Genomic DNA, 24,384 nt, shown 5'->3' on the forward strand with positions numbered 1-24,384 from the left:
CACACACACACACACACACACACACACACATACACACACACACATACATACACATACACATACACATACACATACACATTTACACACACACACGCACACCACACACACACACACACACACACACACACACACACACACACACACACACACACACACACACACACACACACACACACACACACATACACATTTACACACTTACACACACTTACACAGAGGCGCACACAAAGGCAAACGCCCCCACGCGCATCAAAAGTGTGTCGCAGACGTTGAGAAATTGCGATTATTAATACTGCAGTAGAAGACGAACGAGATGTTGTCGGCGCCGCACGATGGGAGTCCCGGATGATCGACGAGAGGCAGGTGATTTGGTCATAAATTTCCAATAATACTGAATGCCCCTTGCAGTGGGTGGTGGGAGGGGGTTAGGGGGTTAGGGAGTAAGGGAGGGGGTAAAGGGAGGTGCGAAGGAGGGAGGGAATGGATGGTTAGGGAGGGGGCGTGAGGGTGGTCAGGAAGTGAGGGAATGGGGAAGGGTTAGTTGGATAAGGAGGAGTAGAGGAGAGAAGGAAGGAGGGAGTAGGAAGTTAGAGAAGTGATGAGGTAGATGTTAGGGAGTGAGGGAGTAATGGTTGGTGGAAGGGGAGGGTTGAGTAGGGAAATGTCTGCAGTTTTGATGGAGGGGACGGTCAGGAGCCTCTTTGTGTGGAAAACATGGGGTGTAACGGAGCAGGATAGGGATGCGGGGATAGACAGGGTAAGACGTGTTCTCTTATTGATGTTCCTGGTTGATGTTGTTATGAGCGTTGGTGTTATTGTTGTTGTTTTACTTGATTATGAAAGAACGGTGATGCCAGAGTTGCCAGAAGGGATAATAGAGGAATGAAATACAGTCGGGTGAACCTAAAACTCAGAGACGGATCAGTGACCTGAGATATTAATACAAAAATCGATAAACACAAGGAGCAAATGGAGGAGGAAAGAACGAAATAATATTAGAGAGAACACAATCCTAATCCCTCCCCCCCCCTTTCCCCTCAAAAAGGAATCAGATAAGGTAAAAGAAAAATAAACATAAAGCCTTTCCGAGAAGCGACAAAGGGAGGCCTGTTGTGTTTGTGAAGAGAAAAGGGAGACAAGGAGGGAGTGACAGGGAGGGGGGGAGGGGAAGGAGGCTGACAGAGGGAAGTCGAACGGCGAGAGTAAACAGATTGACTCGAGGAAATCTTAATGTTTACCTGATGGAGGAATCTTTACGGCTGGTCGAAGAACGGGAACAAAAGGCCTAGTGTTGTCATGGCGGCCGAGTGTGAAAAGGCAGGGAGGGAGGGGAGAGAGAAGAGGAGGGGAGGGAAGGGGAGGAGAGGGGAAGGGAGAGGAGGAGTAAAAAGGAAAGGAAGGAGAGGCAAAGGGGGGTAGGGGAGGAAATTTAAAAGGAAGTGAGGGAAATAAAGAAGGGAAGAAAGGGAGGGAGGGGAACAGAGAAAGGAACGAGGGGAAGATTGCGAAAAAGGAGTGGGGAAAAGATGAAAGAAAGGGAGTCTTGCAGATGGAAGTTGAGAGAAAGTAAAAGATGGAAGAAGAGGAAAAACATAAGGAAAAAGAGGAAGAAGAAGGGAGGTGAGAGGTGAAGAAGAACAAAGAGAGGGAGAGAAATAAGGGGACAGACAAGAGTGTGAGAGACCGGAAGAAAGGGGGAGAGAAAGTGAAGGAGAGATAGAAAAGGGGGGAGAGAAAGTGAAACGAAGATAAATGAAAGAAGAGCGGGCGAGCGAGGCGAGCGGGGAGGGGTGAGCTGTCCCCAGTGCATCCAAAGTGTCGATTTAAAACTTGGCAGGTGGCGCGGAAGGCGAAATGGAGATTTTACACGAGAGAAACAAGTGGGAGCCTTCTCAGATCGAGGCCGATTCGGGGATGCTTACAAGGCGGAAATAACAACATCTTGCCAGACAAAGAAAGCGTTTTTTGTGACGAGGGGAGGTCTTTAAAGCGGAGGACGGGCGGACGAACAGGCATAGGTCGGCATTTTTTATTCTTTTGATGTGGGCCTGCTTTTCTTCGATCTGGCGGGGATGAGGCATTGGTTCTCGGCTCTTGTTTTAGTTACTTATTCATATTCTGTTATTTGCATTAAGACTCTCTCTCTTTTTCGACAGTTAGCTCGCAAATGAAGTTATTGACACACACACACACATACACACACACACACACTCACACACACACACACACACACACACACACACACACACACACACACACACACACACACACACACACACACACACACACACACACACACACTGCCTCGGGAGATGGGGATTGACACAAGATGCACGCGCTCTTAAGAAAGGTTAATAAAGAAAGGCAGGAAACTTATCTCAGTCAGCCAGGATTGGCTAAAGACAAAGAAACAAAGGGATACTTAAGCAAAACAAACAACCGGACGCGAAATGGGGATTGCCGATGGACAAAGAGGAAGCGGAGGTAAACAGCAAACAAGCAAACGAGATAAAGAGAGACAAAGATCAAGGTAAGGAACAAAGAAATAATGGAAAGGGGAAACAAAGAGCGGGATACAGATAACACGAGCAATAAAAGTGACGAAAAACGGAATAGAGAATCGACGACGTCAAAGGAGAAGGAAGTAGAGCAATAAAGAAGGCGGACGAGATAATCACGGATAAACTGGACACGGAGATAATAGAATATATATATTTTTTTATTTTGTAGGCCTACGAGAGGAGTGGACCAAGAAAACCATTGCCAGTGCAGGGAAGAAGAGGGACGTAATGGATAATGTTATAAATGGGAGGTAATGAAGCATAGAAAGACAACATATGCACCGCAGGAAGAAATGGGAGTCATAAAAGATAATGATGGCAGATAAGAACAGAAGGCATGGATAAGGAAAGGACGAAGATGAGGCGAAGTCAGTGAACCAAGAGAACAAAAGAGAAAGAGATAGGCTGAGAGGCCGAAGACGGGGGGAACAAATATCGGCCAATAAAGGGGAAGAGACAAAGAGAGAAAGAGAGAAAGGGCGATCGGGAAGAAGAGTTCGATTACCGAGCAAGAAAACAAAGGCGAGTGGCCAGAGAGTGTTTGACTCGCAAAGAACGAAAGGAAGAGCATTAACAAAGAAAGCAGAGGTTGCAAATAAACAGATACACTGACGAGGGAGACGGTAATGAAATCCGCGGCGGATTAGGGAGAGAAACAAAGAGTCTCGTCCCGTTAATCAAGAGGGACGTCGAGAAGAATAGGAAGAGAGATGATGTACCTCAGCGCGGGCGAAAAGACGGATGGAGGGAGGGAGTTGGAGAGGGAGAGGGAGTGGGAGAGGGAGTGGGAGTGGGAAAGGGAGAGGGAGTGGGGGTGGAAGAGGGAGAGGGAGAAGGAGTGGGAGAGGGAATGAGAGAAGGAGAGGGAGAGGAAGAGAAACACAGCTTGTCAGTGACAGCGATAAGAGTGAGTGATGGACAAACAGATGACGCCAGACTGAACGAGTTAGTGAAAGAAAGTTACAGACAGACCGATAGAGATGAAGTATAGGAACAAAAGAAAACAAAGGGAGAGAAAGAAAAGGCGACGAGCCAGAACAGGAGTGACACGCGAGGAGAACAAAGACGATAAGCATTACCGGGCCAGTCAAAAGCCACGGGTTGACGCCGGCAAGGAGCGCGGGCAAGAAACGGGAGAGAAGGACCTTGGCGGCGGCGGCAGCGTGACAGTCCGGGAAAACGCGAGAGCATCGCCTTGCGTGCGTGCGTCCGTCCGTCAGTCAGCCGAGAGGCGCATGATCGGACCGTCGCGAGGAGTTGCCATGAGCGCCGGGAGTTCGAAGCGAGGAGAGAAAACGAGAAATCCAACGTTTTTTTTTTTTTTTTTTTTTTTTTTTTTTTTTTTTTTTTTTTTTTTTTTTTTTTTTGAAGGCCAGTGATTAAATGTAACGGGATAACAAAAGAGAGAGAGAGAAAGGAGGGGAAAAAGACAGCTTAATGCAGACTGGCGGATGGACTTAGCGAGGTAATCTCGCGGGATCCACTAACGTTATTAAAGACAAAAGAAGGAGTTCTGAACGTCACAAACGTGCCTCGAGAGATGGGAATAGCGCTCCCCCCCCATTCGAAGAGTAAATGCCCCGCCCGGAAACAATGCCGAGACAAAGACATTAATGCTCGTTGATTCTCAGACGCGAGGACCGATGCTTCTACGCACCCCCTCCCTCTCTACTGCCTGCCTCCTTCCCGAGCGATTCCCTGTCATCGTCCTATCTCCTGACGGAGAAACAAAGGAGACGCACGCACGCTGAGTACGGATGAGAGAAAGAGAGAGAAAGGGAAAGAGAGAGAGGGAGAGAAAAATTAATATATAGACAAATAGGCAAATAAAATAATTAGAGGTTAATAGAACTAAAGAAATGTGATATATATTACGAATCGATTAAGAGGGAGAATTACATGTAGAATATGGAAACATGATTCGGAGAAAGAGAGTCTGGCGGAGAAGAAACGCGAGAGAGAGAGAGAGAGAGAGAGAGAGAGAGAGAGAGAGAGAGAGAGAGAGAGAGAGAGAGAGAGAGAGAGAGAGAGAGAGAGAGAGAGAGAGAAGAGAGCACGCGAGGGAGGAGGGAGGGCGAGGGCCAGGCAGCGTCGGCGAAGCGGGAGCGCAATGTACCTTACGTACCGTGGGTCAGGACGACCCCGGAGCCGCACGGGGGATACATGTGTGGTTCTTGCGATCTCCCCGGCAACACTCGCGACCGCCAGCCTGCTCTGGATGGCTTGGCTTGGCTTGGCTTGCTCTTTTGCTGCGTGTGGCATTGTATGCCGCGCGATCTATACGGGTGTCACAGGGGAAGATTTGGGGGAGGTCCTCTCTTTTTTTTTTACCGTGTTCACTGGGTATATGTATTCCCTCGGGGAGGCCGTTCAGAACGGACGTCTGTTCGTAATTAGTCCCACGCCCGCGATGCCTCCAGTCCGCGCAGCCTCACGCCCCCAGAGATAATTGACCGCCATGGAGGTGAAGAGAGAAGGAAGATAAGAGACACGCTGGAGGAGAGAGAGACGACAGCGAGACAAAGGCGGCCGCTAAACGCCCCAAACGTACCCACGCTAAGGGGAGGCCGAGCGGGCGGAGGGGGGGGGGGCGATGGCGAAGCGGGGATACGAGGCTCGGAATGGTGGAATAAGTGGATTGGGGAAGGGCGAGTGGATAGGTTAAGGAAGGGCGGATGGATGGGGTGGATGGAGGGACCGGTGGATCGGTTGAGAGACGGGCGATTGGATGCCCTGATTGGTCTAGGACCTTCTCGCGAGAGGGATATAAACGGACCTTGAAAAGACGATATTTGGGTAAAAAACCCAGAGTTATGTAGATTTATAGAAAACTGATCCAGATGGAAGTAAGAATACAAATAATGTACACAAGTTCTGTCATGAATACTGTCAGATCACATAAACACACGCAGTCGAGTAATCGGAAACCAATTGGAGTTAGTAAAGGGTTTGAACTCCACTAAAGAAATTTCGAGATTGGTTCCGAAACTTTTTTTTCTCTCTCCCTTTGCAGCCGGAACCTTGTCATGGCGTGGCGTGTATCGGGGAAAAGTTATTACACGGCGAACGAATTGCTTCAGGAATGTTTCACTTTTGAGGCTTTTTTGAAACGCGCGGAGGGAAAGGCTGAAAGGAAGAGAGGGGAAGGGGTGGAGAGTGAGGAAGGGAGAGAGGGCAAGAGGTGGAGAGAGAGAGAGCGGGGGAAAAGAGAGAATCGGGATCGGGGGGAAAGGAGAGAGAGAGAGAGAGAGAGAGAGAGAGAGAGAGAGAGAGAGAAAGAGAGAGAGAGAGAGAGAGAGAGAGAGAGAGAGAGATATGGGGGGGGGAGGGGTTAAGGAACCAGACGGATACAGTTTGCTTCAGCGGAGAGAAGGCTAAAGAGAGGATAGGGAGAAGAAAGGGAGACGACCTCGTGCCCCCAGTGTACCGAGACAAGATATATATTAAAGATGGCAGAGTCTGGTGCCTCGGGACGCGAAGGAGGGGGTGGGGGGTGATTGGGGGTGGGGTGAAAGGACTCGAATAGGAGACGTTCCCTATCCTGCTTTTCCGTTGTTTCTGCAATTGCAAGTTGAATTCGGGCGCTTTGTTGAGCCTCGGACTTTGTCGTCCCATCCCCGCCTCATTTTCTCTTTTGTTTTTGTTTGTGAGAATGGGTACCTGCGTGTGGGGATGGGTGCCTGAGTATGAGGATAGGTGCCTGCGTGTGGGGATGGGTGCCTGAGTATGAGGATAGGTGCCTACGTGTGGGGATGGGTGCCTGAGTATGAGGATAGGTGCCTGCGTGTGGGGATGGGTGCCTGAGTATGAGGATAGGTACCTGCGTGTGGGGATGGGTGCCTGAGTGTGAGGATAGGTGCCTGCGTGTGGGGATGGGTGCCTGAGTATGAGGATAGGTGCCTGCGTGTGGGGATGGGTGCCTGAGTATGAGGATAGGTGCCTGCGTGTGAGGATGGGTGCCTGAGTATGAGGATAGGTGCCTGCGTGTGGGGATGGGTGCCTGAGTGTGAGGATGAGGATTTGGGTGTGAGGATGAATGCTTGAGTGGGGGAATGAATGCCTGAGGGTCAGATTGAGTGCCAGGGTGTAAGAATGAGTGTCTGAGTGTGTTGATGATTGCCTGAGTGTGAGAATGAGTGTCTGAGTGTAAGTGAGTTCCTGAGTATGAGGAGTGCCTGAGTGTAAGAATGTCTGAGTGTGTTGATGAGTGCCTGAGTGTGAGGGAGCAATGTGCGAGAAAAGGGAGGGAGATATAAAGAATAAGGAGGAAGAGATAAAGTGAGAAATAGCGAGAGAGAGGACGAATGAGAAATACGTAGAGAGAAAATAACGCTAGAGAAAGACCGAAAGCGAGAACGAGTGATAAACGGCCAGAGAGAACTAGCGACAGACTCAGAACGAAAGCGAGAGCGAGCGAGAGTAACGTATCTGCATGAGATTAACCAAGAACAACGGCGGGAACCGTATCGTCTTCGCTCTTGAGCACAGATAATTAATCGCAGGGTTTCATGTTGTGCGAGCCATTATCGTGTGGCAGTGAGCAGAGCCGAGTATCGAGCGCCGTCCCATTAGCCTGCAAATAAGCTGCATAGGGGAGCTAATAGTGCCGGGAAGGAAGGAAGGAAGGAAGGGAGAAGGAGGAAGGAAGGAGGTTTCGATGGTGGAAGTGGAGGAGGGCAGAGGGGGAGGAGGAGGAGAGAGAAAGGGTGAGAGTGGAAGTGGAAGAGAGAGAAGGGGTGAGGATGGAGGTGGAGGAGGAAGAGAAGGAAAAGATTAGGGGGGAAGTGGAGGCGAAGTTGATAGAGGTGGTAAAGACGAGGAAAGTGGAGATGGACGGGAGAAGCGAATGATGAGGTTTTGGTGGAGGAAGAGCGGGTGATGTTGAAGGAGGAGGAGGAGACAAGGAAGCGGCAGGGGCGACCAGCGTACGGATCTCCCTCCCCCCCCCCACCTCCCTTCCCAATATCTTTACTTTAGTCTCCGCGCTCCCGGTGTCTAGAAAGGTTGTTTGGCGAGTCATTGGACACATCTCCCTGAAGGCGTCACTGAGCCCCGGCCGGAGAGAGATAAGACCCCAGGTTACATGCTTTCGAGGCAGATGGGCTTCCTCCTCCTCCCTCCTCCTGTGGCATGTTGCTGCCGCCTCTTCAAGTGGATGTGGTGGAGCATCCGTCTCCTGCCTCCACCTTGTTTCCACATGTCAAGAGGGGAAGACAAGCGTTGCCTAATCTCCTCCCTGCACAAACGGATGCCCCGGGTCGGCCGTTGGAGGGGGAGGATTGGGGCATGCGTTTCCCACCTCCGGCATGTCATCGAGTAAGTGTGGTTGAGTCGCCCCTCCGAGTAAGTGTGGTTGAGTCGCCCCTCCGAGTAAGTGTGGTTGAGTCGCCCCTCCGAGTAAGTGTGGGTGAGTCGCCCCTCCGAGTAAGTGTGGTTGAGTCGCCCCTCCGAGTAAGTGTGGGTGAGTCGCCCCTCCGAGTAAGTGTGGTTGAGTCGCCCCTCCGAGTAAGTGTGGGTGAGTCGCCCCTCCGAGTAAGTGTGGTTGAGTCGCCCCTCCGAGTAAGTGTGGGTGAGTCGCCCCTCCGAGTAAGTGTGGTTGAGTCGCCCCTCCGAGTAAGTGTGGTTGAGTCGCGCCCGCGTCCACCTCGGGCCTCCGGTCGGCCTCGAATCGCTTCAGCCCGCCTTCTCGGGTCCCCTCGGGTTGTCTCTGCTCGTCGCTAAGGCCACGGGAGTGCTTGTGAACAGTATTGTCTACAAGCCACGTCCGGAGTTTGGGGATCGTTGTCTAAGAAAGTAGCTTTTAGTCCAAATAGATGGCGTTGTCTGTCTGTTTTGACCGGCAAGTCACCTCCAGCTGACATTCATTCTTACTCTTGTCTGTGCGCATGTTCCGTAGAATCTGCATGGGGTTCCTAATGCTACCGTGGATAATTTCTAGATCGACTCCGTCCCACCTCCTCCTTATACTCATCCTCCGTCATCTGTAATCCACCTCGACCTCGACCTCTGCCAGCCGTAGCGCCGTCACAGGTGGTGGTCATGGTCGTCTGCGTCGTCCTGTCGTTATGGCATTTCCTTGAGAACGGCGACTATCCCCCTCGCGCCGACAGTCACACCCGTCATTTGAGATGCAATAGAGTGCAATTTGTGCCTTTTTTTGGTATCAGGGGCTTTGTATTGGGGGGTGGGGGTAAGAAGTAAGGGGGTTATTTCGAGGATAATCCCACTGGGGGCGTGGGAGGTGCGTGAGTGGGTCGCCATTGGAGAAATTTTCCCGCCTTTAGTGATGACGTCACGGCCCCCCGGACGCTCCGCTGAAGGTGTTTTCGCTTGTCCTTTTGCGCGAACGCAATTTTCTGTGTCCTGTTTGCAGCGAGGGGGGGGGGCGGGGAGGGGGTCTCGACGGTGACATTTGAATTGCCGATGTCCTGTGCGCGAGCGGAGGGAGGGGAGGAGGGAGGGAGGAAAGGAGGAAAGCGGGAAGGGAAGGAGGGAGGAAGGCAGGCAGGGCGCGCGCATTGCGCCGCCGTTTTCGCAGTGACTTGTCTTGTGTTACAGGGCCGTTACGCTACAACACGCTTCGTCTGACTTTTTGATTCGGTGTCTGAGCGTTACCAGTAGGAGGCTTGTTATAATCCTTTGCATCACTCGCTCTTTCTCACGTTTATTCTCTCTCTCTCCCTCTCTCTCTCTCTCTCTCTCTCTCTCTCACTCTCCTCTCTCTCTCTCGCCACTCTCTCTCTTTCCCCTCTCTCTCTCTTCTCTCTCTCTCTCTCACCTCTCTCTCTCTCTCTCTCTCTCTCTCCTCTCTCTCTCTCTCTCTCTCTTCTTCTCTCTCTCTCCCTCTCTTCTCTCTCTCTTCTCTCTCTCTCTCTCTCTCTCTCTCTCTCTCTCTCTCTCTCTCTCCCTCTCTCTCTCACCTCTCCCTCTCCCTCTCCCTCTCCCTCTCCCTCCAATTATTCATCTATCATCCTAGTTCATCGTTTCCCCTCCCTCCCCCTTTATCCGTCCCCATCGTGTTTTCCTTCGTGTCTGATCGGTTACGAGTTCGTTAAGATGTCCCCTTTACGAGGCTAAGGAGGAGCATACGAGGGAAGGGCTATCGTTTCCGAAGTCCGGGATCCTCACTGGATAATTCGATCCTTTTTATTCCGGACCGCAGCGATGGCGGCAGCGGCGGCCGTCCGCGACCGCAGGCGTGATCACCATTTTGATGGTTTCGACCGCAGATAATTACCGCGCTCCAGCCGCTGGATTCCGTAACCGCAGTCCTGATTCGTACTTCTGGCGCTAATTGGATCCGATCGCCGGCATGCGGCCGCAAGACCTCCTCGCATTGCACCGCCGCTGCGAATGGCTGACGAGGACGCGGCGGCGTCGACACGGGCGGACGATGCCATGCGCGGCCGAGACGAGCATGAGTGGCCGTGCGTTAAAGCATGCATATCCGTGAGCATGTCACTGCAGGTAGGGTTTCGCGGCGCCAGCTCGCTTGCGTCCGGCGACCGCCACCGCGACACGATTTTTTTTCCATGACGCGTGCGCAATTGTAACGCTTCGGGGGGTCGCTCTGTTTTCATGTACGTGGAAAATACCGCCGCTCTTTCGTACACGCTTAATGCTCGCTCTCCCTCCCTCCCCGTTTCCTCTCTCCTTTCCCTCTCTCCCTCTCTTCGCGCCTCTTCCCTTCCTCCCTCCCTCCCTCCTTCTCCATCTTCGCCTTTTCTCCTTCTCCATCTTTGCCTTTTCTCCTCCTCCTTCTCTTTTTTCTCCTCCTCCTTCCCTCCTCTTTCTCTTCTTTCTCCTCCTCCTTCCCTCCTCCTCCTCCTCCTCCTTCTCCTCCTCCTCCTCCTCCTCCTCCTCCTCCTCCTCCTCCTCCTCCTCCTCCTCCTCCTCCTCCTCCTCTATTTCTCCTCCTTCTTCTTTCCCTTTCTCCTTGCCATTCTCCTCTGTCCCTCCTCCATTCGTTGATCATTCGTTCGTTGCCTCCGTGCATATCAGATTGCCGTGCGCTGGGGAGTTCGGGAGAACAGAAGTTAAGCGGTGACACATTGACAGTCGTGACATTAAGCGCAAACTTTTAAAGAGGGAAGGAGCGAAGTGAGTCAATTGGAAAGGGGGAAGTTTTGCAGATAATTACGAGTGTAGAAATAAAAAAGTTTCATTGTAAATATCACTGCAAATTAATTTGTCCTGTATACTTTTTTCCTTCCCTTTTCTTCTTCTCTCTCTCTCTCTCTCTCTCTCTCTCTCTCTCTCTCTCTCTCTCTCTCTCTCTCTCTCTCTCTCTCTCCTTCTCCTTCTCCTTCTCCTTCTCCCTCTCCCCTTCTCTTCCCTCTCCCATTTTCTTCCTCTTCTCCCCCTTTTCCCTCCCTATCTCTGCACGCCCTCGTCTCTCCCTGTCCCCCCCTAACCTGCCCCCTCCCCCCCTTTCCCTCCCCCTTCCCCCTTTCCTGCCCCCTACCCCCTTTCCTGCCCCCTCCCCCCTTACTTTAGCGTAGGTAGGCCAGGTCCAGCGCGAGGTAGTTTGCTCGCTGATTTGTTGTAATTATTGTGTTTACGGGCGAAAACATTTGTGATTTCGGGCGCGGGCGTGACCGCAACCACTTCCTCGGAATTTCATGGGCGTGAGAACTTCGCTCTTTGTCTGTACTCTCTTTTGTTTTGCATGCTCTCTTTCTGTGTGTGTGTGCGTGCGTGCGTACGTACATGATCAGAACTCGTATAAGTCGCCCCTCTAATTTAATGCCATTTAAGAGGTCTGTGATTCGGCTAACTTTATATGGGCGCGGAGAGGGAAAAGCTAACGAAGCTGATCAATGCATGTCACCGCGTCCCTCGTTTTTTTTTTTTTCTCTCTCTCTCTCTCCATCTCATCTCATCTCATCTCATTACCCGTCTTGTTATTTATGCATTCTTATTTTCCCCCTAGCCCCTTTTTCCAAGATACCCCCCTTTTTTTTCTGCCCTCATCTATCCCCCAAAGGGAGAACGCCCCGGCCCACAGTCGACGCGGACTTGGGGATTGCTTCGTGCTTGCATATCGCGCCGCGTGAGATCCATTTCCCGGAACATGTGAATCATCTAGGGGGAGGGAGGGGGTGGAGAGGGGGGGGGCGATGACGGTTAGAATGAGTGGGAGGGGGAGAGGGGGGGAAGTGGGGGGAGGAAAGGTGGTAGTTCGGGCCCGCGTTGGAGGGATTATTGTTTTTGATTATTTGTTCGGAATTATCTCATTATCGCAAAGGGACAAGCTAGTGAAGGGTCGCTGGGAAAGGGAGGGAGGGAAGGAGAGAGAGAGAGGGAAGGAGAGAGAGAGAGAGGGAAGGAGAGAGAGAGAGGGAAGGGGGAGGGAGGGGGAAGGGAGAAGAGAGGGAAGGAGAAGAGAGAGGGAAAGGGAGAGAGAGGGGGAAGGAGAAGGGGAGGGAAAAGGGAAAGGAGAGAGGGGGGAGAAAAAGAAGGGGGAAAAGGGAGAGGAAAGAGGGGGGGGGAAGAGAAAGGAGGAGGGGAGGAGGGGGGGGAAGAGAGAGAAAAGGGGGAGAGAGAGAGAGGAGAGAGAGGAGAGAGAAAGAGAGAGAGAAAGGGGGGGGGGAAGGAGAGAGAGAGAGAAGGGGGGGGAAAGAGGGGGGGGGGGGGAAAAAAAAGGGGGGGAAGAGAAAAAGGGGGGGGAAGAGAAGAGGCCCCTTTGGGGGGGGAGAGAGAGAGAGGGAGAGGAGGAGAGAGAGAAGAAGAGAGAAGAGAGAGAGAGGGGGGGGGGGGGAAAGGAAAGAGGAAAGGAAAGAGAGAGAGAGAGAGAGAGAGAGAGAGGGAAAGGAAAGAGGAGAGAAAAGAGGAAAGGGAAAGAGAGAAGAGGAGGAAAAGCGAGAAAGAGAGAGAGAGAGAGAGGAAAGGGGAAAGAGAGAGAGAAGAGGAAAGGAAAGAGAGGAGAGAGAGAGGAAAGGGGGAAGGGGGATGGGAGGAGGAGGAAAAGAGAGAGGGGAGAGAGAGGGGAGGAGAGAGGGAGGGGAGAAGGGGAGAGAGGAGAGAGAGGGGGAAGAGGAGAGGGGAGGGGGGGAGAGAGAGGGGAAAAAGGAAGGATAGAGAGAGAGAGAAAAAGAGAGGAGAGAGGAGAGGGAGGGGGAGGGAGAGGAGAGAGAGAAGGGAGAGGGGGGAGAAGAGAAGAGAGAGGGGTGAAGGGAGGGAGAGGAGAGAGAGGGAGGGGGGGAGAGAGAGGGGGGGAGAGGGAAGGAGAAGGAGAGGGGGAGGGAGAGGGAGAGGGGAGGGAGAGGAGGGGAGAGAGGGAGAGGAGAAGAGAGAGAGAGAGGAGAGAGAAGAGAGGAGATGGGGAGGGAAAAAAAAAGTGAATCGTGGAATAGAGAAGGGGAAAAAAGGAGGGGGAGGGGAGGAGGGGGAGGGGCCAAGCCGCGTGGGTCTCGAGGGTTAACGCTATGATCGTGGGTTTCGTGTGTGGGGGTGTGTGGTGTCGGCGTTGTGGTCTGTGCGTGCGTGCGTGTGTATGGATATGTTTAGAAATGGGGAACTATCCCGTATGTTTGTTTAGTGAATTATGTATCGTGGCGTATTATCTGAAAGAAAACTGGCGGTGCAGCGGCGAGGGTGAAGGGGGAAAGGGGTCAGAAAGAAGGTAAAAAAACGCGAGATCTAAGATAAAATGGGCGAAGGAAGGGGGTTCGGGAGAGGAAGAGAATACCGCAGTAACAGGATTAGAAGCTAAGCTATTTGCAAGTAGGGAGTGCGAGAGAGGCAAGAGGGAAGGGGAAGAGATAATGATCAGAGAGAGAGAGAAAGAGAGAGAGAGAGAGAGAGAGAGAGAGAGAGAGAGAGAGAGAGAGAGAGAGAGAGAGAGAGAGAGAGAGAGAGAGAGAGAGAGAGAGAGAGAGAGAGAGAGAGAGAGAGAGAGAGAGAGAGAGAGAGAGAGTTTACTCGTGCACAATACACAGTCAACCGTCTCCTTGCTCTCCGGTGAAGCTGCGCCTGTTCCTTGTGGTACGTTACCAAGGAGTTACCAAGGTGTTACCTAGACAACATGTCCTGTTTTGCTTTGGTGTTATTTTTCCGTCTGGGGCTTCTCCTTTCTCTCCTATCTTGACCTCTTGTGTGATTATCAATATTTCATCGTTTTTTTCGCTACGTTTATGCGTCTGTATAATACAAATGGTTGCGTGTGGGGCGATCGGTGCAACTATATGTGCGTGTCTCATTTCGTAATGTTTTTTTGTGCGTTTATGTGCATGTATATGCATGTGTATGTATGTATGTATGTATGTATGTATGTATGTATGTATGTATGTATGTATGTATGTATGTATGTATATATATATATATATATATATATATATATATATATATATATATATATATATATATATATATATGTGTGTCTGTATGTACATATGTAAATGTATATGTATGATCTATGTTCGTGTGTATGCGTGCGTGTCTGTCCGTGTGTTTCTTACAGGTAGAACTAGGGGTGGGTTTTATTCATGTTGCCTAATGTGCTACCTGGAGGTGTGTTAGCAAGAACAAGGAGAGACCGAGGTCACTAAACGGCATATTACTTGTTCACACAAAAACTCCCACCATATCCTTCCACTTTTCGGACATCCCCTTCTCCTCTCTCTCTCTCTCTCTCTCTCTCTCTCTCTCTCTCTCTCTCTCTCTCTCTCTCTCTCTCTCTCTCTCTCTCTCTCTTTCTCTCTTTCTCTTTCTCCTTCTCATGCCATCTCCCCCTCTCACTCTCCTTCTTCCTCTTCCTCCCCTGCCTCTCTCCTCTCACTCCTTCCCTCCCATGCCGTCGCATTGCCTCCTATCTCTCTCTCTCTCTCTTCTTATCCCTGTCCTTCTAACCATTCTTCCCTCTCTCTCTCTCTCCCATCCTCCCCTTCGGGTCGAAGAAGGCAAACCCGCGTGCGTCGGGGAGTTTCGAGAGACGGGGTGGCGGAGGGGGAGAGAAGCGTCTTCGGGGAAAGGGGTTAAGAGGGGGGATGGCAGAATGAGGTGGAGGGGTGGGGGTGTTGCGCGAGTTGACGGGGCGCAGAGGTTAGTAGGGGAGAGCGTGTGGTGGGGAGGGGTTTGGAATAGGGAGCAGAGATGGTAGAAAGGTGGGGGTGGTGAAAGAGAGAGAGGAGGGGAGGATGTATGGATAGGAAGGGTTTGAAGACGATTGTAGGAGGAAAGGAGGTGAATTGGGATAGGAATTGGAGTGGAAGGGTTAGTAGGAGAGTTAGTAGGAGTTGGGAGGAAAGAAACGGGGATGAGAGGTTTGCGAGAAAGGGGACGGGTGTGCAGAGGCCAGGAGGGGAAGGGTCGGGGTTGGGGACGACTGCAGGAAAAGGGTTTTGTGGGATGGAGAGGTTAGTTGGGGATGGGGTGGAAGGGTTCGTAGGAGAGGGGGAAATGCTTCACGGTCTGCGTATGTCCGACACGATAATTTGTGCCTAATTTGCATCCTTCTCGGGGGTTTTGTGGCGCGGAGGTAAGCGTGCAGCCGGGAGATCTGTTCTGCGGTGGGCGTGGCGGCATCCGAGGGGAGGGACGGGCGGGAGGGAAGGAGGGACCAAGGGACGGAGGGTGGCCGGCGAGAGAGAGTGGGAAGGAGGGCTGGGGTGTGGGTGGGTGGGTGGGTGGAAGGGAGGAGGAAAGAGGGGAGGGTGGGTGGAGGTGGGAAGTGATTTTTTTGTTTTTGTTTTTGCTTCTTGTCTTTATGTGCATGTTTGTCCAGCGGTGAAAGATAGACGTTGTAATATAAAAGACGATGATCGGTGCCGTAAACAGAAGAAACTGGATACTGGAAAAAGGACGAAAATACCAAAGGGAACGAAGGGGGAAGAAAGAAGAAAGGAGAAGAGACAAGTGCAAAGGGAAGGATAACGCGATGCAATAGAGCCATCAACGTGCAGGCGGCATCGTCGGGAGGTAAAAAGAACGTCCTGGCGCGAGGAGACAACAGGTCGCCCTTCTGCTTGCTTCGCGTCTGCGAGGAGGCGGCGCTCGGCTTCCTGGTTGGGGGGGGGGGGGGCACGTGGGGGGAAGGAGGGAGGGAGGTGTGGGGAAGAGAGGAAGGGAAGAAAGGGGGAGAGAGGGAAGGAGGGAGGGAGGGAAGGAAGGAGGGAGAGAGGGAAGGAGGGGAGTAGAGGGGAGGAGTGGGCAGGGGGGTGAAAGGGTAAAGGAAGTAGAGGAAGAGAAAGGATAAAGAGAGAAACCGAAAGAGAGAAGGTGAGAGCATCGCGTAAATAATCAAATGACGGAGGATAATGGAGGAGAAAGACCCCCCCCTCCCCAGACAAGGAGGAAGGGCCGGAGGAGGAGCAGGAAGGTGGATGCTGTTGTTGATGCCGAGATGAGATGACGGTCGATGACAAGGCCGCTGTGTGGGGCACAAGACCGTGTAAGGGCCGCCTGGGTAATCGCTGAGGGAGTTGCCTTCAGCCCCGCCTCGCCGCCTGTCGCTTGCTGCCTTTTTTATGCTGTTGCTCATTTTCGGGGGGAAGTCTTCGTTTTTTGTTGTCGTATGTTTTGTTTGTCTTGTCTGTTTCTTTCTCTTTGATTCTTTGTTTCTCTCTTTCCCCCCTTTTTTTTAAATTATTTTCTCTCCCTTTCTCTCTCTCTCTCTCTCTCTCTCTCTCTCTCTCTCTCTCTCTCTCTCTCTCTCTCTCTCTCTCTCTCTCTCTCTCTCACTCTCTCTCTCTCTCTCTCTCTCTCTCTCTCTCTCTCTCTCTCTCTCTCTCCCCCTCCCTCCTTCCCTCCCTCCCTCCCTCCCTCCCCCCTTCTCCTTCCCATTCCCTCTCCCTCTCTCCCTCCCTTCCCCTCCCCCCCTTGACCTCTTCACGCTTGGCAGAGCCGCTTTGACACTGGCCTTCAGCAATGTTCTTGGCGACCCTGAGGTAATAGCTGCTCCCTCGAGGGTCTTTGGCAGGGGGAGACGGGGTTGTTGGAAGCGGAGGGAGGGGGAGGGAGGAGAGGGAAGTAGGAAGGGGGAGGGGGAGTCTTATTTAGCCTTCGGACGCGTCATATTGGTTCTGTGTGGTAAAAAAAAAGCAAAGGAAACAGATGTCTTGATGCTTTTATTGTTATTGTTTTGTTTTTTCTCTCTTTTTTTCCTTGTTATTTATTACTGCTATAACTGCTGCTGCTGCTACAGTTACCACTACTACTACTACTACTACTACTACTACTACTACTACTACTACTACTACTAAACAGACACTACTACGCTCATTCGTTTAATTTTTTAAACACTTAAACTTTTATTCTCTACCAAGAAGAAGCGGCGAGGGGCACTAGGCAGTCCGCGGAGGTCCCAGGGCCGCGGCTACCCTGGGCGGGATTGCAGGCTCATCGGCTGCCACGTCTCGGGCTGAAGGCCACGTGTGCACGCCCGTGTGATGCTCTCCGCCCACCGCCCTCGCGCACCCCCCCCCCCTCTCTCTCTCTCCGTCTGTCAGTCTGTCTGTCTGTCCCTTCCGTTATGTCTGCGTTTTTTGTCGTTTTGCTTTTTCCGTTCTTTTCTTGTTTTGGTATTTGTTTGTGTCTGGCTGCGTTTTATTTGTTGGTGTTTGTGTTTTCTTTTTTCTCTTTGTGATTCTTCTCTCTCTCTCTCCCTTCCCTTCCCTTTCCTTTTCTTCTTCCTCTCCCTTCACCCTGCCTCTCCCTTTCTTTTCAACTCTCCCTCTCCCTCTGCCTTTCCTCCTCACCCTCTACCTTTCCTCCTCCCCTCCCTTCCCCTCCCTTCCCCTCTCCCTCTCTCCCTCTCTCTGACTGTATGTCTCATCTGTCATTGCAAGAATCGAATCACTTTCTATATTTCCTTACATATCGTAATCAACGTTCTTTCGCATTAGTATGGCTTCCTTGGATCCACACCGCATACCACGTCACGGATACCGCATACCTGCAACCATCGCCACAGCAGTCGTAGCCTCCCCCCCTTACCCCTTCACCCCACCCCAGCCACAGCGGTCACAACCCACCCCCTCCCTCCCCCACCCCAGCGGTCACAGCCCTCCCCCCTCCCCCCAGCTGCAACGGCTTGTCCACACCGGCGCAACACAGTGTACCTGTCTCACCTGGTGTCGAGGGTGGCAAGAGATCCCCGCTGTGCATGTTTTCTTAGGCTGAGATCACTCTTGCTTTGGTACCTCGTGTCTCTCGTTCGTCGCTGTCGCTCCTCTTCCCTCTCTCCTCCCCTGTATCTTTCTCCTCTTCCCCCTTCTTTCCCCCTCCCCTTCATCCTCACCCTCACCCTCACCCCTTCTCGCTGCCTGATTCCTATCGGGTAGTGGAAGGAGGAGGAAGACTGGGAAGGGGAAGGGGAAAGGAGAGGGGAAGGGGAGGGGAGGGGGAAGGAGAAAGGAGAGGGGAAAGGAAGGGGAGGGGAGGGGAGGGGAAGGGGAGATTTAGGGTTCTTGTTTGGTGTTGTTGCAGAGATGGTTTTGGCGATGCGCGGCCGTTTTTGTGCTTTGTTTTGTTTTTAAGTGCTCTTTTGTCTAGTCTTGTGCTTGCTGATGTTGCGTGGTCGGGATCACGTGTGTACGCATGCACACTTAGGTACACCTGCACGCAGATCAGATGCAAACGCGCGCGAGCGCACGCACACACACACACACACACACACACACACACACACACACACACACACACACACACACACACACACACACACACACACACACACACACACACACACACGCACACACACAAAATGATGGGAAAGAGAGGAGGGGAAGAAAGAGAGAAAGACATTGAAAGTATATGATCATAAAGTGATGCAGTCAAGAAGAAAGAAAGAGAAAGAGAGAGACAGAGAAGTCGATGGTGGAAGAGAGTAAGGGAGGTGGAGAAGAAAGAAGGGAAAGGAGGAGACGATAAAAAACAGAAGAGGAAGAGAGAGGAGAAAAAGAGGAGCACCCATGTGGCATGCAGCCTGGAGCGGGCGTGTGATACGGCGCTAGAGTTACTCCTCCACATGTGACCGAGCGGCGCTCTCCTCAGGCACCGGCGGGGCGCTACTCACGCGGCGCCACGCCCGTCTCCACAGAAATTCCTCTGGCGTTTTATCCACCTAGAGGGGGAGAAGGAGGGAAAGGGGAGAGAGGAAGGGAGAAGGAGAGAAAGGATGGAAAGGGGAGAGAGGAAAGGAGAGAGGAAGGAGGGAAAGGGAGGGGAAAGGAGGAAGGGAGAAGAGAGAGAGAGGGGAGGAAGGAAGGTAGAGGGAGAGGGAAGGAAAGAGGAAGGGAGAGGGAGAAGGAGGGGGGGAGAGAGGGAGGGAAGGGAGCAAGGAAGAAGGAGAAAGAGCAAAAGAGAGAGAGAGTGCAAATGAGGGTGGGAGCAAGAGCCAGAGCGCGAGGTGGGAGAGAGAGAGAGAGAGAGAAAGTGGAGCGAGATTATAAAACGGAGGGAAAATAAGATCATTACTAGAAGTAATAACCGAGGGTCGACATTTAAAAAAGTACCCATCGCCTTTAATACACCCTCTCGCCCACTCATTAAGATTCCTTTATTCGTCATGAACATGCAGAGATTGCGTTCATACGGCGTGCTTTCGTGCTTGTTTGCGTGCTGGAGGAGTACGGCAAGGGAAGGGGGAGCTTGCTAAAAGGGAATGAGCGGCTGGGATAAATGAGAAAGGGTGAGAGGGACGGATGGATAAAGCAAGAGGGATGGATAAAGCTAGGAAGGAGTGCTAAAGGGATTGCAGAGGGAAGGGGGGGTGGAGTGTCTGCTGGGGGCTAGGGGGGTGGAGGGAGGGGAGGGAGTGTGGGGGAAAGAGAGAGAGAGGGGGTGTGGGGGAAAGAGAGAGAGAGGGGGTGTGGGGGAATGGGAGGGGAAGAATTACTTGGGGGATAAGGGAAAGGGGTTAATGGAAGGGGTTGCTGGTAGGGATGGGTTGGGGTAAGAAAGGGGGTAGGGGGAAGGAGTAAGGGGAAGGGAGAAGTGTGGGGGGGTTGAGGTAGAAGCAGAAGAGGTGGAGGGGAGGGGGTTCGCTTCGCCAGACTGGGGAGCTCTTAAAGCAAAACTGGTTACGAGGGCAAATAATCATCCTTCGACAGGCGAGTGTTGCATCATTCTGGTTTATTGCTGCTGATAATGCAACGTGTTTCTATCATTAGTCTTGTTCTCCGTTTTATTGGACACACTGATAAGGAGGGTTTGGGGTACTTTGCATGGGAGAAGAGGGGGGGGTGAGAAAGGAAAGGGGGGCATGCACGGCCGCAAACACATCTGCACGCACAAGCACAACACGCACAAGCACAACACGCACAAGCACAACACGCACAACACGCACAAGCACAACACGCACAAGCACAACACGCACAAGCACAACACGCACAAGCACAACACGCACAACACGCACAAGCACAACACGCACAAGCACAACACGCACAAATACATGAACAGAAAGATAAAAGTGGGCGGGGAGGAGAAAGGAAAGAGTAAGCTTCACAAACACTAACACGCACGCTGACAAACAAACATAAGTACATACACGGAGGAAGAGGGAGGGAGTGAGAGAGAGAGAGAGAGAGAGAGAGAGAGAGAGAGAGAGAGAGAGAGAGAGAGAGAAGAGAGAGAGAGAGAGAGAGAGAGAGAGAGAGAGAGCGAGGAGATAGTACACGGTAAAAAATATTATGAAGTCAGTATGTGATATCTTAATCTGATCGATGTAATCCCGCTTGGAAGGCAAACAAACAAAAAAAGCTGACGAACTATTCCGATGTACTTGATAAAAGCTTCAGATAATTGTTTAATTAACGTAACCCAAGCCAGGTAATTCCCAACATAGCCATGGTTAAAAGTGCCTTTATTGTGTTAATGCGGGAGGAGGGAAGCGAGGACTGCTATCGGAAGCTGCGAACACGGGAGATGAATTTGAATTTGCAGTGTGTGGAAGTTCATTCATGAGGGAGAGAGAGAGAGAGAGAGAGAGAGAGAGAGAGAGAGAGAGAGAGAGAGAGAGAGAAAGAAAAGAGAGAGAAAAACAGACAGACAGACAGACAACAGACAGACAGACGACAGACAAAAGAGACAGAGGGGAGAAGAGAGAGAGAGAGAGAAAGAGAGGAGGAGAGAGAGAGAGAGAGAGGGGAGAGGAGAAATAGAGAGAGAGAGAAAAAGGGAGAAATATATTATATAAAAAAAAAAGAGAGAGAGAGGGGAGAGAGAAAAAGAGAGAGGAGAGAGGGGAAAAATATAAAAAAAAAAAAAAGAGAGAGAGAGAGAGGGAGGGAGAAATAGAAAAAGAGAGAGGGAAAAATAGAGAGAGAGAGAGAGAGAGAGAGAGAGAGAAGGGGAGAAATAGAGAGAGAGAGAAGGGGAGAAATAGAGAGAGAGAGAGAAGGGGAGAAATAGAGAGAGAGAGAGAGAGAGAGAGAGAGAGAGAGAGAGAGAGAGAGAGTGACAGGGAGAAAGTGAGAGAAAGAGAAATAAAAGAAACAAAAAACGGAAAAGCTGAATAGCAGATGCAGAAGCAAGAGGAAAGTCTACTAGGTCGCCATGGTTTATTCCCTCGCAGGAAATATGGCAGGTAGGTGGAAGGGGATGGAAGGGGATCGTTAATTAGAGAGAGCTACACAGGGGAGCGTTATACCTCAATTATCCGGCTGTTCCGGTTGTCTCGGGCAGATGCCGGACTCCGAGCGCGGCCGTCCGGTGGGAGGTTATGGATTGGTGTGGATAAAGGGGGGGGGGGGGGGCGAAGGAGAAACGAGGATAAAAGAGGATAAATAGGGAGAGATGGTAGGGATCAAGATGAATGGAAGATGATACTTAGAAGCGGGGGAAAGAGGCCGAAGTTGGCTGTGGTGAAGATGAAACGGGAGGTCTGCAGGGGGAAATACGTGGGGTAGAGAAGTGGGATAGAAGGAGAGGGGGAAAGGGTGAGGGGAAAGGGGGCGAGGGTGAGGAATCGGTCACCTGGCGCAGCAGCAGCATCGCCGCCGGTGTGAGGAGAGTGAGTTACGGCTCGGAGCCCCGGCGGAAGGGTCCTCTGAGCCCCGGAACTGCTATTAATTATGTTCATTGCTCTGTCGATATGTTCACCTCCTCTTCCACCCCCCCCCTTCCCCTTCTCCCTGCCCCTTGCCCCCTTCCCCTTGAACATTATCCCCTCTTCCCCTTGCTCCCTTCCCCTTCCCTTTACCTCTTCTCCCTTCCCCCTTCCCCTCCCCGTCCCTCCTTCCCTCCAGCCCGGCTATTAATCCTCAGCGCACGAGCCTAGCAACACCACGGAGCCATCGGGCGAGGCGAGACACCTGGCTCCGAAACCGGCGGGGGAACAACGGGCGGCAGGAGCGAGAGGGCGGCGCAGAAACAACTCGCTGGGTCATTTGCCGCGGAGGGGGAGGGGGAGGGGGGTGGGAACTTTTTGTTCTAAGTGGATGAGGTATTTTGTTTGTTGGGATGTTTTTTTTTTTTAAGTGGATGGATATTGGTTAGTAGGGGTATACTTTTGGTTACAAGTGGATGGATACTTTTCGTTATAAGTGGCTAGATGTTTATTCCTAGGGTTTAATACTTTTTTGGTTATATGTGGATGGACTTTGTTTATTCAAATTATGATATTTGAAGCGTAGTTCTTTGTACGTATATGTTTTTAGTGTAAAGATCGGAAAATACAAGTAGGATGACTGGTCTTTCGCTGTCAGCTGGTCCGTCCCCCAGCTGGCCGTGTCCCAGGCAGAGCGAGGCATAGGTTTCGGGCGGCATTGCACCACCGGGCGATGGGCGGTTTTAGGGGGGGCGTATTGACGTATCGAGACTCTGATGGGGGTCGTAGAGTGGGGTCTGGCTCTCAAAACGGGCGGGAAGAGTGCAGAATAAAAATATTTACAGCGTCTCACTTGGAAGGAAACCGCGCGTGTTAACTTCGTGTGTTTGTGCAATTGTTTTTTTTTTTTTATAATGTTTTGTGTGTGCGTGCGTGCGTGCGTGCGTGTGCGCGCGTGCGTGCGTGCGGGCGCGTATGCGTTTGCGTGAGTGCGCGCGCGCGCGCGCATCTGCCTGTCTGTCTGTCTGTGCTTGCGTGGTGCGTGTGTGCACATGTGAAAGTGTGTGCAAGCCATGTGTGTGAGCCGTGCGTCGGTTGCAGCTCGTCTGTACCATGTGCGTTCCGAGTCGTACCGAGTCGTAACATATGGACAGTTGCGCGCGAAGGGCCAAGGGCCGCGAGAGTCTTGGGTACAGAACGGTATATTGAATATTGGATATATTTATGTGGTATTGATGTTGGGGGTCGCGTACACACGGTGCTGACTGCGGGCCCGTGTCCAGGGGAGTGTTCGTGCGTATGTGCGTTAGTACATGTGCGTTTGTATATGCGTAGTACATGTGCGTTTGTATATGCGTACATGCGTGCCTATATTTTATGTCCAGATATCTATTATGAGTGTGTTTGTTTGTGTGTGTGCGTAGTTTATGTCCGAATATCTTTTGTATGTGTGTTCGTGCGTGTGTATTTTATGTTTGAATATCTTTTATACTTTGTGAAACGTTTCCACTTGATTTACGGCGAGCGGGAATCCATACGTCACATGTGCGTCATTTCGGCGTCATGGTTTCGCTTCGTGTTTGAAAATTCCAAACTTGTGTGTCAGCGGTGGAGTTAAGGGAACAGGAGGAGGAGGAGGAAGAAGAGGAGGAGGAAGAGGAGGAGGAAGAGGAGGAGGAGGAGGAGGAGGAGGAGGAGGAGGAGGAGGAGAGGAGGAGGAGGAGGAGACGAGGGAAGGGGAAAGGAAATAGAAGAGGAAGAAGAAGAAGAAGAAGAAGAAAAAGAAGAAGAAGAAGAAGAAGAAGAAGTGGCCCTATCAGAGAACAGGTTTACGGATAGAGAATAGTTTAACGCTGAACACGAGAGAATGACGCACGCAGGTCGCCGCAAGTCGCGAAGGACGGGCGAGGGGGAGGAGGGGGGGGTGGGGGGGTTATGACGCCAGAAGGTGACTCGGGATCCGCGGACACTTTCCCGGACTCGCCGACGCTGTCCCAAGTCGAGAGCGTCGAACGTAAATTTACAGCCATAAAGGTGGCCCGGAAAAAACTTGCCCACCACGCTGTAAGTTTATTGTTAAGCCGTAGGGAAAGTTAAAGCAATGGGTAACGCTGTATAATGGTTATTGGGTATTGATTTAATATAATTTTTCTTTGCGGGGACTTTGTCGGATTTTGTGCCCCCCCGCCCCACCCCCGCCTCATCTTCCCTCCCCTCCGACCTCGAGCTCCCCAAATAAAATACGGGAGATTTTTTTTTCTTCTTTTTTTTTTCTTTCTTTCTTTCTTTTTTTTTCTTCTTTTTTTTTCCGTTTGCAATTATTCGCTAGGTCCTTTTCTTCCTGTCGGAGCTAAGAGGCAGTGGCCGAAAGCAATATAAACAGGAACAGGCCATACCGTTAAAGGGAAATTTCGGGACGCTTAAAACCGGAGCGGGATGAGGGGGTTAAAGCGGGGGGGGGGGGGAGATAATGAATTTTGATCGGTTACGGTAGGGAGAGAGAGAGAGAGAGGGAAAAAAAATTTTAAAGGGGGAAAAAAAAAGGGGGGGAGGGAGGGGGGAGGGGGGGGAGGGAAGGGAGAAGGGAAAGGGGGGAGGGGGAGGGGGGGGAGAGGGAGAAGGGGGAGGGAGAGGGGGAGGAAAGGGGGAGGGGAGGGGGAGGGAAGGAAAAGGGGAGGGAGGGAAGAAGGGAGAGGAAAGGGGAGGGGGGAGAAAGGGGGGGGGGGGAGGGAAAGGGGAAAAAGGGAGGGGGGAAAAAGGGGGGGGGGGGAAAAAAAAGAGAAAAAAAAAGGGGGGAAAGAGGGAGGAGGGAAGGGAGAGAAGGAAGAAAGGGAA

The 24,384-nt window shown here is 51.7% G+C and overlaps 1 protein-coding gene across 1 annotated transcript in view; it reads left to right on the forward strand.

Annotated features, from left to right (window-relative positions):
* The window catches only part of LOC119584510 (GATA zinc finger domain-containing protein 10-like), a 98,952-nt gene that overhangs the window by 28,169 nt on the left and 46,399 nt on the right, over window positions 1-24,384 (forward strand). The gene's annotated exons all lie outside the window — the stretch shown is intronic.

Source organism: Penaeus monodon, chromosome 18 (assembly GCF_015228065.2).
Source record: "Penaeus monodon isolate SGIC_2016 chromosome 18, NSTDA_Pmon_1, whole genome shotgun sequence".
Taxonomy (NCBI): Eukaryota; Metazoa; Arthropoda; class Malacostraca; order Decapoda; family Penaeidae; genus Penaeus; species Penaeus monodon.